General features: G+C 43.6%; 1 pseudogene; it reads right to left on the bottom strand.

Moving 5' to 3' along the window:
- The window catches only part of LOC123092716 (endo-1,3;1,4-beta-D-glucanase-like), a 68,264-nt pseudogene that overhangs the window by 9,426 nt on the left and 42,454 nt on the right, over nucleotides 1–16,384 (bottom strand).

Raw genomic sequence — 16,384 nt, 5'->3', positions numbered from 1 at the left:
ATTTTCACAGAAATAACAGGCATGCCTACAACAAGTCTATGTTTATTTTTAATATCCGGTATAGCAATTCTAGCAGCTTCATCACAGAAGTAAATAACATGCCCATCAATATTATCAGCCAAGAGATCTTTAACCATAGCAATACTAGGTTCAACTTTAATTCGCTCAGGTGGTGTAGGTGTTCTAGTATTACTCTTACGAACCACAGTTGAAGCTTTAGCATGATCCTTTATCCTAACAGGGAAAGGCGGTTTCTCAATATAGGTAGTAGGAACAATAGGATCATTATAAGTGATAGTCTTTTCTTCAACTTTAATAGGTGCAACTACTTTTACTTCAATGGGAGGATTATATTTAAACCACTTCTCCTTAGGGAGATCAACATGAGTAGCAAATGATTCACAGAAAGAAGCTACTATCTCGGAGTCAAGTCCATATTTAGTGCTAAATTCACGAAAAGCATCGGTATCCACAAAAGATTTAACACAATCAAACTTTGATGTTATACCTGACTCCTTACCTTCGTCGAGATCCCAGTATTCAGAGTTGCGTTTAATTCTTTCCAATAAATCCCATCTGAATTCAATAGTCTTCATCATAAAGGAACCAGTACAAGAAGTATCGAGCATGGATCGATGGTTGAGAGAAAGCCGAGCATAAAATTTTTGAATAATCATTTCTCTTGAGAGCTCATGATTGGGGCATGAATATAGCATTGACTTAATCCTCCCCCAAGCTTGAGTGATGCTTTCTCCTTCGCGAGGCCAAAAATTATATATATAATTACGATCACGATGAACAAGATGCATAGGATAAAACTTCTTGTGAAATTCCAATTTCAATCGGTTGTAGTTCCATGATCCCATTTCATCACATAGCCTATACCATGTCAATACCTCTCCCTTCAAAGATAGATGGAAGACCTTATTCTTAATAACATCGTCAGGCATACCTGCAAGCTTAAATAATCCACAAACTTCATCCACATAGATAAGGTGTAAATCGGGATGCAATGTTCCATCTCCTGCAAAGGGATTAGCTAGCATTTTCTCTACCATACCCGAAGGAATTTCAAAGTAAACATTTGCAGTAGGTTCAGTAGGTTGAGGAGCAACTCTTTGCTCTACTGGTCGAGGTGAAGATACCCCGAACAAGCCCCTCAAAGGATTATGTTCCATAGTAACAAGTGACAGTAAATTTCAGCACAATATATAAATTTTTCCTTACCAAGTTCCACTTACCAAAGGCGCTTCACTCCCTGGCAATGACGCTAGAAAAGAGTCTTGATGACCCAAAAGTGTAGGGGATCTATCGTAGTCCTTTCGATAAGTAAGAGTGTCGAACCCAACGAGGAGCAGAAGGAAATGACAAGCGGTTTTCAGTAAGGTATTCTCTCCAAGCAATGAAATTATCGATAATAGATAGATTTGTGATAAGGTAATTAGTAATGGGTAATAAGTAACAAAAGTAAATAAGGTGCAGCAAGATGGCCCAATCCTTTTTGTAGCAAAGGACAAGCCTGGACAAGTTCTTATATGAAGGAAAACGCTCCTAAGGACACATGGGAATTATCATCAAGCTAGTTTTCATCACGCTCATATGATTTGCGTTTGTTACTTTGATAATTTGATATGTGGGTGGACCGGTGCTTGGGTACTGCCCTTTCTTGGACAAGAATCCCACTTATAATTAACCCCTATTGCAAGCATCCGCAACTACAAAAGAAGTATTAAGGTAAACCTAACCATAGCATGAAACATATGGATCCAAATCAGCCCCTTACGAAGCAACGCATAAACTAGGGTTTAAGCTTCTATCACTCTAGCAACCCATCATCTACTTATTACCTCCCAATGCCTTCCTCTAGGCCCAAATAATGGTGAAGTGTCATGTAGTCGACGCTCACGTAACACCACTAGAGGAGAGACAACATACATCTCATCAAAATATCGAACGAATACCAAATTCACATGACTACTTATAGCCAGACTTCTCCCATCTCCTCAGAAACAAACGTAACTACTCACAAATCATATTCATGTTCATAATCAGAGGGGTATTAATATGCATAAAGGATCTGAACATATGATCTTCCACCAAATAAACCAACTAGCATCAACTAAAAGGAGTAATCAACACTACTAGTAACACACAGGTACCAATATGAGGTTTTGGGACAAAGATTGGATACAAGAGATGAACTAGGGTTTGAGAGGAGATGGTGCTGGTGAAGATGTTGATGGAGATTGACCCCCTCCCTGTGAGAGGATCGATGGTGATGACGATGGTGATGATTTTCCCCTCCCGGAGGGATGTTTCCCCGGCAGAATAGCTCCGTCGGAGCCCTAGATTGGTTCCGCTAGGGTGTGGGCCCCTCTGGTACTTTCTTCGCCCAATATTTTTTATTAATTCCAAAAACAACTTTTGTGGAGTTTCGGGACTTTTGGAGTTGTGCAGAATAGGTCTCTAATATTTTCTCCTTTTCCAGCCTAGAATTCCAGCTGCCGACATTCTCCCTCTTCATGTAAACCTTGTAAAATAAGAGAGAATAGGCATAAGTATTGTGACATAACGTGAAATAACAGCCCATAATGCAATAAATATCGATATAAAAGCATGATGCAAAATGGACGTATCATGATACTAGTGCAATATATGGATGATAGATATGAGCATTTGTAATCTGAATATATAAAAATAGCAAGGTAACAAGTGGTAAAAGTGAGCGTAAACAGTATTGCAATGCTAGGAAACAAGGCCTAAGGTTCATACTTTCACTAGTGCAAGTTCTCTCAACAATAATAACATAACTGGATCATATAACTATCTCTCAACATGCAACAAAGAGTCACTCCAAAGTCACTAATAGCGGAGAACATACGAAGAGATTATTGTAGGGTACGAAACCACCTCAAAGTTATCCTTTCTGATCGATCTATTCAAGAGTCTGTAGTAAAATAACATGAAGTTGTTCTTTCCGTTCGATCTATCATAGAGTTCGTACTAGAATAACACCTTAAGACACAAATCAGCCAAAACCCTAATGTCACCTAGATACTTCAATGTCACCTCAAGTATCCGTGGGTATGATTATATGATATGCATCACACAATCTCAGATTCATCTATTCAAACCAACACAAAGTACTTCGAAGAGTGCCCCAAAGTTTCTACCGGAGAGTCAAGACGAAAATGTGTGCCAACCCCTATGCATATGTTCACAATGTTACGGAACCCGCAAGTTGATCACCAAAACATACATCAAGTAGATCACGTGAATATCCCATTGTCACCACAGATAAGCACATGCAAGACATACATCAAGTGTTCTCAAATCCTTAAAGACTCAATCCGATAAGATAACTTCAAAGGGAAAACTCAATCCATTACAAGAGAGTAGATGGGGAGAAACATCATAAGATCCAACTCTAATAGAAAAGCTCGCTATACATCAAGATTGTACCACCTCAAGAACACGGGAGAGAGAGAGATCAAACACATGTTCTAGACGTTTCTGCATTTATAGGAATTTTTGGCATCGGGAATAAGTCGGGGAGGTCTCCGGACTGTCCACGAGACAGGGGGCGTGCCCAGGGGGGTGGGCGCGGCCCCAACCCTCGTGGGCAGCCCGGGACTCTTCTCGCCCAACTCTTTCACTCTAGGGGCTTCTTTTGGTCCAGAAAAAATCATCAAAAATTGGCACGCCAATTGGACTCCATTTAGTATTCCTTTTCTGTAAAACTCAAAAGCAAGGAGAAAATAGAAACTGGCACTAGGCTCTAGGTTAGTAGGTTAGTCCCAAAAATCATATAAAATAGCATATAAATGCATATAAAACATTCTAGATGGATAATATAATAGCATGGAACAATCAAAATTATAGATACGTTGGAGACGTATCAAGCATCCCCAAGCTTAATTCCTGCTCGTCCTCGAGTAGGTAAATGATAAAAACAGAATTTTTGATGTGGAATGCGACCTAACATAATTTTTAATGTAATTCTCTTTATTGTGGCATGAATGTTCAGATCCAAAAGATTCAAGATAAAAGTTTAATATTGACATAAAAATAGTAATACTTTAAGCATGCTAACCAAGCAGTTTATGTCTTATCAAAATAGCATAGCCAAAGAAAGCTTATCCCTACAAAATCATATAGTTTGGCCATGCTTCATTTTCGTCACACAAAATGCTCCCATCATGCACAACCCCGGTTTCAGCCAAGCAATTGGTTTATAATTTTTAACGCGCTTCAGCCTTTTCAACCCTCACGCAATACATGAGTGTAAGACATGGACATAGCACTATGGGTGGAGTAGAGTATGATGATAGGGATTATGTGAGAAAACAAAAAAGGAGAAAGTCTCACATTGACACAGCTAATCAATGGGCTATGGAGATGCCCATCAATTGATGTCAGTACGAGGAGTAGGGATTGCCATGCAATGGATGCACTAGAGCTATAAATGTATGAAAGCTCATCAAAAAGAAACTAAGTGGGTGTGCATCCAACTTGCCTGCTCACGAATACCTAGGGCATTTTGAGGAAGCCCATCATTGGAATATACAAGCCAAGTTCTATAATGAAAAATTCCCACTAGTATATGAAAGTGACAACATAGGAGACTCTCTATCATGAAGATCATGGTGTTACTTTGAAGCACAAGTGTGGTAAAAGGATAGTAGCATTGCCCCTTCTCTCTTTGCTCTCATTTTTTTGTTTGGACCTTTTCTCTTTTTTTATGGCCTCTTTTTATCTTTTTTTCCGTCCGGAGTCTCATTCCGACTTGTGGGGGAATCATAGTCTCCATCATCCTTTCCTCTGGGACAATGCTCTAATAGTGAAGATCATCACACTTTTATTTACTTATGACTCAAGAATTACAACTCGATACTTAGAACAAGATATGACTCTATATGAATGCATCTGGTGGTGTACCGGGATGTGCAATGAATCAAGAGTGACATGAATGAAAGAATTATGAATGGTGGCTTTGCCACAAATACGATGTCAACTACATGATCATGGAAAGCAATATGACAATGATGGAGCGTGTCATAATAAACGGAATGGTGAAAAGTTGCATGGCAATATATCTCGGAATGGCTATGGAAATGCCATAATAGGTAGGTATGGTGGCTGTTTTGAGGAAGATATAAGGAGGTTTATGTGTGATAGAGTGTATCATATCACGGGGTTTCGATGCACTGGCGAAGTTTGCACCAACTCTCAAGGTGAGAAAGGGCAATGCACGGTACCGTAGAGGCTAGCAAATTGCGGAAGGGTAAGAGTGCGTATAATCCATGGACTCACATTAGTCATAAAGAACTCATATACTTATTGCAAAAGTTTCTTAGCCCTCGAAGCAAAGTACTACTACGCATACTCCTAGGGGAAGGGTTGGTAGGAGTTAACCATCGCGTGATCCCGACCTCCACTCATAAGGAAGGTAATCAAAGAACACCACATGCTTCAAATTTGTCACACAACGTTCACAATACGTGCATGCTACGGGACTTGCCAACTTTAACACAATTATTTCTCAATTTCATAATTACCCAACTAGCATGACTCTAACATTACCACCTTTATATCTCAAAACAATCATAAAGAATCAAACTTTTCATAGTATTCAATGCACTTTATATAAAAGTTTTTATTATATCCCTCTTGGATGCCCATCATATTAGGACTAAATTCATAACCAAAGCAAATTACCATGATGTTTAGGACTCTCAAAATAATATAAGTGAAGCATGAGAGTTCATATATTTCGTCAAAATAAAATCACCACCGTGCTCTAAGAAGATATAAGTGAAGCACTAGAGCAAATGACAAACTACTCCGAAAGATATAAGTGAAGATCAATGAGTAGTCGAATAATTATGCAACTATGTGAAGACTCTCTAACATTTAAGAATTTCAGATCTTGGTATTTTATTCAAACAGCAAGCAAAACAAAATAAAATAAAATGACGCTCCAAGCAAAACACATATCATATGGTGAATAAAAATATAGCTCCAAGTAAAGTTACCGATGAACGAAGACGAAAGAGGGGATGACATCCGGGGCATACCCAAGCTTAGGCTCTTGGTTGTCCTTGAATATTACCTTGGGGTGCATTGGGCATCCCCAAGCTTAGGCTCTTGCCACTCCTTATTCCATAGTCCATCGAATCTTTACCCAAAACTTGAAAAGTTCACAACACAAAACTTAACAGAAAACTCGTAAGCTCCGTTAGTATAAGAAAATAAATCACTACTTAGGTAATATTATGAACTCATTATAAATTCATATTGGTGTAATATCTAATGTATTCCAACTTCTCTATGGTTCATACCCTCGGATATTACTCATAGATTCATCAAAATAAGCAAACAACACATAGAAAACACAATCTGTCAAAAACAGAACAGTCTATAGTAATATGTATCATCCGAATACTTCTGTAACTAAAACAATTCTGAAATAAATTTGTGGACCTTAGGAATTTGTCTATTAATCATATTAAAAAAGAATCAACCCAAAATCTCTCTCCAGTAAAAAATGGCAGCTAATCTCGTGAGCGCAAAAGTTTCTGTTTTTTACAGCAAGATCGCATAGACTTCACCCGAGTCTTCCCAAAGGTTCTACTTGGCACAAACACTAATTAAAACATAAAACCACATATAGACGGAGGCTAGATGAATTATTTATTACTAAACAGTAGCAAAAAGCAAAGAACAAAAATAAAATTGGGTTGCCTCCCAACAAGCGCTAACGTTTAACGCCCCTAGCTAGGCATGATGATTTCAATGACGCTCACATAAAAGATAAGAATTGAAACATAAAGAGAGCATCATGAATAATATGACTAGAACATTTAAGTTTAACCCACTTCCTATGCATAGGGATTTTTTGAGCAAACAATTTATGGGAACAATAATCAACTAGCATAGGAAGGATAAACAAGCATAACTTCAAAACTTTAAGCACATAAAGAGGAAACTTGATATTATTGGAATTCCTAGAAGCATAAATTCCTCCCTCATAACAATTTTTAGTAGCATCATGAATGAATTCAACAATATAACCATCACATAAAGCATTATTTTCATGATCTACAAGCATATAAAATTTACTACTCTCCACATAAGCAAATTTCTTCTCATGAATAGTAGTGGGAGCAAACTCAACAAAATAATTATCATGTGAGGCATAATCCAATTGAAAACTAAAATCATGATGACAAGTTTCATGGTTATCATTATCTTAATAGCATACAAGTCATCACAATAATCATCATAGATAGCAACTTTGTTCTCATAATCAATTGGAACCTCTTCCGAAATAGTGGATTCGTCACTAAACAAAGTCATGACCTATCCAAATCCACTTTCATAATTATCACAATAATATTCAACATCCTCCAAAATAGTGGGATCATTACTTACTAAAGTTGACACTCTTCGAAACCCATTTTCATCAATATAATCATCATAAATAGGAGGCATGCTTTCATCATAATAAATATTCTCATCAAAACTTGGGGGGCAAAAAATATCATCTTCATCAAACATAGCTTCCCCAAGCTTGTGGCTTTGCATATCATTAGCATCATGGATATTCAAGGAATTCATAATAACAACATTGCAATCATGCTCATCATTCAAAGATTTAGTGCCAAACAATTTATTGCATTCTTCTTCTAACACTTTGGCACAATTATCGGAAACCTTATTTTCACGAAAGACATTAAAGAGATGAAGCATATGAGGAAACCTAAATTCCATTTTTGTAGTTTTATTTTATAGACTAAACTAGTTATAAAACAAGAAACTAAAAGATTCTATTGCAAGATCTAAAGATATACCTTCAAGCACTAACCTCCCCTGGAAGGGCGCCAGAAAAGAGCTTGATGTCTACTACGCAACCTTCTCCTTGTAGACGTTGTTGGGCCTCCAAGTGCAGAGGTTTGTAGGACAGCATCAAATTTCCCTCAAGTGGATGGCCTAAGGTTTATCAATCCGTGGGAGCTGTAGGATGAAGATGGTCTCTCTCAAACAACCCTACAACCAAATAACAAAGAGTCTCTTGTGTCCCCAACACACCCAATACAATAGTAAGTTGTATAGGTGCACTAGTTTGGCGAAGAGATTGTGATACAAGTGCAATATGGATGGTAAATATGAGTATTTGTAATCTGAAAAAATATAAAAACAGCAAGGTAACAAGTGGTAAAAGTGAGCGTAAATAGTATTGCAATGCTAGGAAACAAGGCCTAAGGTTCATACTTTCACTAGTGCAAGTTCTCTCAACAATAATAACATAACTGGATCATATAACTATCCCTCAACATGCAACAAAGAGTCACTCCAATGTCACTAATAGCGGAGAACAAACGAAGAGATTATTGTAGGGTACGAAACCACCTCAAAGTTATCCTTTCTGATCGATCTATTCAAGAGTCCGTAATAAAATAACATGAAGCTATTCTTTCTGTTCGATCTATCATAGAGTTCATACTAGAATAACACCTTAAGACACAAATCAACCAAAACCCTAATGTCACCTAGATACTCCAATGTCACCTCAAGTATCCATGGGTATGATTATACGATATGCATCACACAATCTCAGATTCATCTATTCAAACCACCACAAAGTACTTCGAAGAGTGCCCCAAAGTTTCTACCGGAGAGTCAAGACAAAAATGTGTGCCAACCCCTATGCATAAGTTCACAATGTTACGGAACCCGCAAGTTGATCACCAAAACATACATCAAGTAGATCACGTGAATATCCCATTGTCACCACAGATAAGCACATGCAAGACATACATCAAGTGATCTCAAATCCATAAAGACTCAATCCGATAAGATAACTTCAAAGGGAAAACTCAATCCATTACAAGAGAGTAGAGGAGGAGAAACATCATAAGATCCAACTCTAATAGCAAAGCTCGCGATACATGAAAATCGTACCACCTCAAGAACACGAGAGAGAAAGATCAAACACATAGCTACTAGTACATACCCTCAGCCCCGAGGGTGAACTACTCCCTCGTGGTCATGGAGAGCGCCGGGATGATGAAGATGGCCACCGGTGAGGGATCCCCCCTCCGACAGGGTGCCGGAACAGGGTCCCGATTGGTTTTTATTGGCTATAGAGGCTTGCAGCGGCGGAACTCCCGATCTAGGTTATGTTCTGGAGGTTTCTGTATTTATAGGAATTTTTGGCGTCAGGAACAAGTCAGTGAGGTCTCCGGGCTGTCCATGAGATAGGGGGCGCGCCCAGGGGGGTGGGCGTGCCCCCCACCCTCGTGGGCAGCCCGAGACTCTTCTGGCCCAACTCTTTCACTCCATGGGCTTCTTTTGGTCCATAAAAAATCATCAAAAATTGGCACGTCAATTGGACTCCGCTTGGTACTCCTTTTCTGTAAAACTCAAAAACAAGGACAAAACAGAAACTAGCACTAGGCTCTAGGTTAGTAGGTTAGTCCCAAAAATCATATAAAATAGCATGTAAATGCATATAAAACATCCTAGATGGATAATATAATAGCATGGAACAATAAAAAATTATAGATACGTTGGAGACATATCACGGGCGCGAGACGAGCTCGGTCCTGCTGCTGGGCGCGAGACAAGGTCAGTCCTGCTGCCAAGCACGACACGAGCTCGGTCTTGCTGCCGGGTGTGAGACGAGTGATGGATCGCAGCTGGGGAGGGGCCATCCTTCGACGAAGGTCGCGTCCGGATAACAAGGAGAGAGCTCAAAGGTCGCAACGGGCAGCCTACAAACGAGCTGACACCAGAAATCCAGTCGCCGCCGCAACCGACCCGCCAAGGGTAGCAGCCACGGTGGGCCACTACCCACCCGGCGAGCTGCAAGAATCGGAGCCGCCGGGCATACACCGCCACACCACCACGCCGCTGCTACCTCCACCGAGCTGCGAGGAGGAAACAGCCAACCATGGCCCAGGCCAAACGCAGCCCGTGGCACCAAGGAACTCGGCCTGCAGCAAGAACACCACCCGCCGCCGCCATCCCAGTCCATCCCACCACCACCGCCACCACAACCGACCCCTACAAGCGAGATGGAGAGGCCAGTTGTGGCCAATGCCGCCCACAGCCCCCGCCGAAGGACGAGCCGCCGGAGCCGAATCCGGCCGGATCTGGCCCGGGCCGCCCCACGCGCCACCACCTGGAGAAGATGACCCACCACAGCCGCCGCGTGCCGTCCAGGCCCCAGGACACCGGAGCACCGCCGTCAGGCCGCGCCGCCACTGTCCCACGCTACTAGCACCGCGCCGTGGGGCCCACGGCCACCCGATGCCCCCGCGCCACGCGCTGTCCCGCGGCAGCAACCGACCACGCCGAGGGGGAGAGACTCCCCGCCGCCACCCACGCCGGCCGACCTTTGCCTGGCGGCGCGTCATGTCGGCAGTGGGTGAGGGAGCCCGGGAGGAGGGGACGGGGAGGAGGCAATTAGGGTTTCCCCCGAGGTCGCTCGCGGGAGCGGCTCGGGGGAGTCTCCGAAACTGATTTTTTATCTGAATTTTGAACGGGGGCCATATTTTTTTTGCCATTGGGCAATCAAGAAAGAGGTGTTTGATGGATTCATCATGATCACAGAAGATACATCTTCTAGATCCTATCGAGTTGCGTTTTGCCAAATTATCCTTAGTTAGAATGACTTGTTTATGGAAAACCCAAATAAACACTTTAATTTTTAGAGGCACTTTGACTTTCCAAACATGTTTCGATCGAAGTATAGAGCCAGTATTGATAATGTCCAAATACATGGACCTAACCAAAAACTCTCCATCCTTAATTAGTTTCCAGTGCAACTGATCTGGCTGTTGAGAAAGGTCAACGTCCATCAATCTTCTCACCAGATGGAGCCAAACTTCCCAATAGTTTCCCACTAACATCCTCCTGAAGTGAATATTTAGAGGGTTGGACTGTAATACAGTTTCAACGTAAGCATCTCTTCGTTGATGCCGTGGAAGTCCGAAGGCGCACCTGCTACAGGCTAAAAATAATAAAATCGCACAACATTCTGATGAGATACAGTTTGGCACCGGGATAGTTTCGAATTTAACAACTTGGTTTAGTCTTGGTCATATCACATGTTGTAGACTTTAAGATCGGGTTGTTCGAAATGAAAACTTACCCCTGAGTCAGACAAAATCTGCTCGAACTGCTTGACCAATTCAGGTGGGGACATAAAGTCTATTTCAGCTCCAAGTATGGCAATGGGGCATTTCGTCTCTGACATATAGCACATGTCGTAGTGTAAGAATTTGAAGTGTTTCAAATAGAAAAACATTAGTGCATCTCTGAAATTTACCTTTTATATTATCAACACTAACAAACCAAGGGTGCGACATAGCAGCTGCCTGGACCTCATTAGCTTTCGTTAACCAGCAACTAATTTTTTCTGATATGTGGAGAGAAGAAACACAATGCTTAGAAGGCTAAAACTTCAAAAATTTAGTTTAGATATAAAGAAACACACCAGTGCTTAGCTTACCACCCCAACAATAACCCGCAGCCCCAACACTCACTACAAAAGCAAGACACATCCGTGACATTTTGGGTCGAACGAATTTTTTTCTGTCATACATATGACACTTCTATGACGATAATTGTGACAAAACCCGGTATCATCATAGATGTGGTGGGCTCCTACTTCTATGACAAAAAATCATGACAGAAAATGGGCTTTTCGTCCTGGGCGGGCCGGAGACGCAGCTGCATGACATTCTTTGGGCCGTCCATGACGGAAAAAACCGTGGTAGAAGCGAGGGGGAGGAAAATTTTGGGGAGTTGCCGGTTATGGTGGGAGGTTGGGGGCCGAGCGATGCGCGTTTCTCTCGTACACGTATGTGCGTGTGTGCGAGGCGTTGGCTCTAGCTGAACCCGAGAGAGGCATTGGGCTCTAACTGAACCTGAGCGATTGCACTGCAGGCTACGCATTACTGAACCCGAGCGATCGATTCCTTCGCTACTGCTGCTAACTGAAGCTGATCGATGCTGCCTCTCTGGATGAACAGTGAGCGCTTGCGGGGGGGGTGGATGAACAGTGAGCGGTGGGAGTGGATGAACAGGACCCGTGGCGTTGCCTCTGGATGAACAGTACCCCGATCGATCGAGCCGGTTGGGGCTAATGAACAGGACCCCGTGGAGGGCTGGATGAACAGGACGACCCCGTGGAGGGCTGGATGAACAGTAGAAGGTGGAGGGTTGGATGAACAGTAGCCCGTGGAGGGGTGGTTGAACAGGAGACCCTGGAGAGGGGTGGTTGAACAGTAGCCGGTGGAGTAGCGAGCGATGGAGGCTGGATGAACAGGAGCCCGTGGATGAACAGTCGCAGGTGGAGGCTGGAGGAGGTCGACGGTGGATGAACAATAGCCCGTGGAGGCTGGAGGAGGTCAACGGTGGAGATGAACAGTATCCCGTGGAGTCCCGTTTTGTGGTACGCCACACCCCTCCCGATGAACAGGACCCCCGTTTCGACCGTAGGAGGTCTGTTTCCTCCGTTTTGCGGTACGCCACACCCCTCCCGATCAACAGGACCCCCGTTTCGACCGTAGGAGGTCTATTTCCTCCGTTTTGCGGTATGCCACACCCCTCCCGATCAACACGACCCCCGTTTCGACCGTAGGAGGTCCGTTTCCTCCGTTTTGCGGTACGCCACACCCCTCCCGATGAACAGGATCCCGTTTCTAACGTGGCCGGTCGAACACAAGGCCGTTTCCTCCGTTCTGCGGTACGCCAGGCCTCGTTTCCATCGCCTGTTCCGTCCAGGCCCTCCAGATGAACACGACCACGCATTTCGTTCCGACCTAGCCGGTTGGCTCCCCATGAACATGACAATGACGTTGTTTCTCTGTTCCGACCCAGCCAATGTACACGAGCCCTGGCCGTACGTATATATGCGCGAGTAGGCGTTCGAGACCCCGCCCGTATGTACACATACGCGGCTGTATTTTCTTTCTTGCACCCTGGATGCTGTACGTACGTGTACATGCTACATGCGCGCCTCTACTACGACACGTGCGCGCCTCTAAATCCACCAGTATGTACGTACACGTTCGCGACCAGAATGACAACGCTACGTACGCTTCGACCAGGTGGGTCTCGACTGTCAGGTAATTCCTTGCGTGCGAAGATGTAGCTGGTGGGTCCCAGTAGTCAGGGGGGCGAATCATTTTTTTTGCCCGGACGCACTTCCTTGCATGCGAATGTGTAGCTGGTGGGACCCAGCAGTCAGCTGGCGAATCGTTTTGTTTTTTTTCGGACGCACTTCCTTGCGTGCGAAGGTGTAGCTGGTAGGTCCCAGTAGTCAGGGGGGAAACGTTTCTTTTGCGAAATACGATGGCCTGTCCGGCAGGTCCCCGTTGTCAGGTGGAGGAATAATTATTTTGCGCGTAATAAGGAGGCACTTCCTTGCGGCCGCCATGGACCCAGCTGTCAGCCTCTCGACGTACAGTACTCTTCCGATGGAAGTCGGTCGTTGACCACATTGACCACGCCGCGCCAAGAGCACCAGGGCGGTTGACGACGGTGAGGCCTATGAAGGGGACAATGCGGAGCCGGGGAAGACGCGGCAGGGATGCCCACACGGAGAGGAGTACGACTGTACGAGGCTTTACTGGTTCGTCTGCCATCGCCGGAGAATAACAATAGGTGTGGGTCAGTAGAGGGATGGCTAGGCCAGCGATGGGAGTACGGTGGGGTGGTGAGGCCTGCGCGGCAGCACAGCCAGCCGCGGGAAGGAGGGAGCAGGCAGTCCCGCCGGCGCTTATTTGAGCGGCTAGAGCATGAAGAGCAAAGATTGAAGAAGCACGACAGCCGTTGGATGGACATCCAACAGTCACTACTCTCATGTGTTGACTAAGTTGACAGGGCGTTGCGTGTGCGTCAACCTTTTTTTTATGAAAGCATACACGTCAACCTGTAGTAGGCGCACAAGTCAGCCTCAAATCTGTGGAAAACAGCAGATAGCCCATCTGCCATTATTTCTAATAATGTACAACCCATTTGCTAATTCTTAAGAATTTTTTTGGAGCCCATCTTCTTTTTGTTAGCATTACACCCCATATTGTGGCCAAATGTTTTTAATCCAGAAATATCGATTCACATTCAAACTATTTTGAAAAATAATTTATATAAATATAAAATCCAAATAATTGTCCACGCATAAAAATCAATGGAATTTAAAATGTTGTAATGAAAAAAATTGAAACTAATTCCCGATTTGATGTGGTTTAAAAATGTACAACCCATTTCTGGGCAAACCGAATGAAACTCTCCTCATCTTGAAAGATTTGCAGCCCAGCAAGTCTGATAAAGCAAGTAGACCTTGTTTGGGTATTTCTTTTAAAAAATAGAACCGGGCTAGCCATTTTCAGCAAGAAAAAAACACAACTGGGCTCATGATGTGGTAAACATAAATAAAACCCTAGCTAGACGGGCCACGGCCCCCGCACAGCCCCGTTGTTACCCTGATCTGTCGCTAAAACTACTATAAATAACAATTGCTTGTTCCTCACAAAAAAAACTGCGCGACCTGCTGGGTCCCTGGTGTCAGCCGCTCGTAGTGTAATTCTCTCGTTTATTGACTATGTTGACAATGTCGTGAGCCCCAGATGTCCAACCATTAGGAGGAACCATATTTTTGGGCTTGTAATACAGAGGCACTGGCTTGTGTACTGCCATGACGCTGGTGGGTCCCTACTGTCATCCTCTCTACGTACAGTCATCTCCTTGTTCCTCTCGATTGTTGACAATGTTGACAACGCAAGAGGGCGGCGCACCACGCACGGCGAGCGAACCAAGGCCGCAAGGCAGAGGACGACGGCGAGGCCTCGGACGGAACGAACAGGAGCCGTGGAAGATGCACCGGTCCAGTCGCAGGCGGAGGGGAGTACGAGGGTTGACTAGTTCGGGTGCGGGAGTGTGTTGGGGCTGACGTCGCCAGAGAATAACAGGATGTGTGGGGGAATAGAGGGAGGGACTGGCCAACGTTGGAGGGTACATACGGTAGGGCGGCGGAGGCGCAGCCAGCCATGGGATGCAGGAGCAGGCGGAACCGATGGGGTGGTTCGGTTTGGGCGGCTGGAGGTAGAAGACAAGAGATAGAAGATACACGACAGATGTTGGATGTCAATCCAACGGCTGGTAGGCAGAATCGTTTGTTGACTGGCTAGGTTATTTCCTCGTGGGTCCCAAATGTCAGAATCCAAATCTGTCACGGTCATGCAACCTTTCCTATGAAAATTTACAGCCCATTTGATGTGCTAATTCGAAATAAGTTTGTGGGTGCTGGTGGGGGTTAATCACTTGGCTTCTGTAATGCACAGTGAGCTCAAGCAGCCGGCGAGAGTGATGTTATGTCCCTTGGTTGGGATTTGTTACAATATTTCACTCTAAATTAAACGAATGGCAAGCCATGCCTTGTTTCAAAGAAAATATGACCGTCACAGCCGAGTTGAGAAGGGCAGGAACATCTAACTCTAGCTTACAAACTATACAAAAGCACGAGGGTTAATTGTTCATCAGGTTTACAAAAAAAACCAGGTTGAAAAGGGCAACAACATCTAACTCCAGCACTGTTTTCGGCAGTCACAGTCAAATGGATCGGTCAGGTCCATAGAATGAACATCCTTGGTCATAAAATTTACTGGATTATGACCACAATATGTTGTAAATAGAAGCCCGGCACGTTCAGATGCTCTTTTGCCCACGTAAAACTCCTTTTTTTGCTCTTCGACATACCCATCCGTCAAAACCATGCTGCTGATAAACTTAAGCCTGATGGACAATAGTAACCTCGCATTCAGCAGGAAGAATGTGACAAATCTAGTGTTTGCACAGTTGGCTACATATCGTTCTAGCGTTATTGTCTTCAATCGAATCTCATGAGAAGTGAGAAAATCCCGATGCTTACGAATCCACCGATTGGTTATAACTTTCTTACCCTGTCTTGTGGCCTAAATAGACATGAAGATTGAAAACAGTTAAGGTCTAAAAAAAGAGTGTCGAAAGAGCAACAGCTGAACGGTAAAATCTTCATTGAGCATAGAACATAATATTAGTACAAAATGTGTACTCCAAGATGATATATAACTTATGGGCAGAAATTTAAAATGCAACTTATGGTTACAAGTGTAGATGGTAATACAAAGTACCTGAAGAACTGTGGAGCCAAACACCATATTGAAATGAGCACAGAGATCATGTATTACACCCAAGGTCTCCAGTTTAGGCGCAGAGAGCATGATTATTTGCAATGGTGAATAACTAGAATCAAGGATCAACCTTTGAAGTGAAGGGGAATCTTGGATGATGAGCTGCCTTCTGTCAAAAGAAATTTCAATTCTTACAAGGTTAG

Source organism: Triticum aestivum, chromosome 1B (assembly GCF_018294505.1).
Source record: "Triticum aestivum cultivar Chinese Spring chromosome 1B, IWGSC CS RefSeq v2.1, whole genome shotgun sequence".
Lineage (NCBI taxonomy): Eukaryota > Viridiplantae > Streptophyta > Magnoliopsida > Poales > Poaceae > Triticum > Triticum aestivum.
This window is presented reverse-complemented; position numbering and strand designations above follow the sequence as displayed.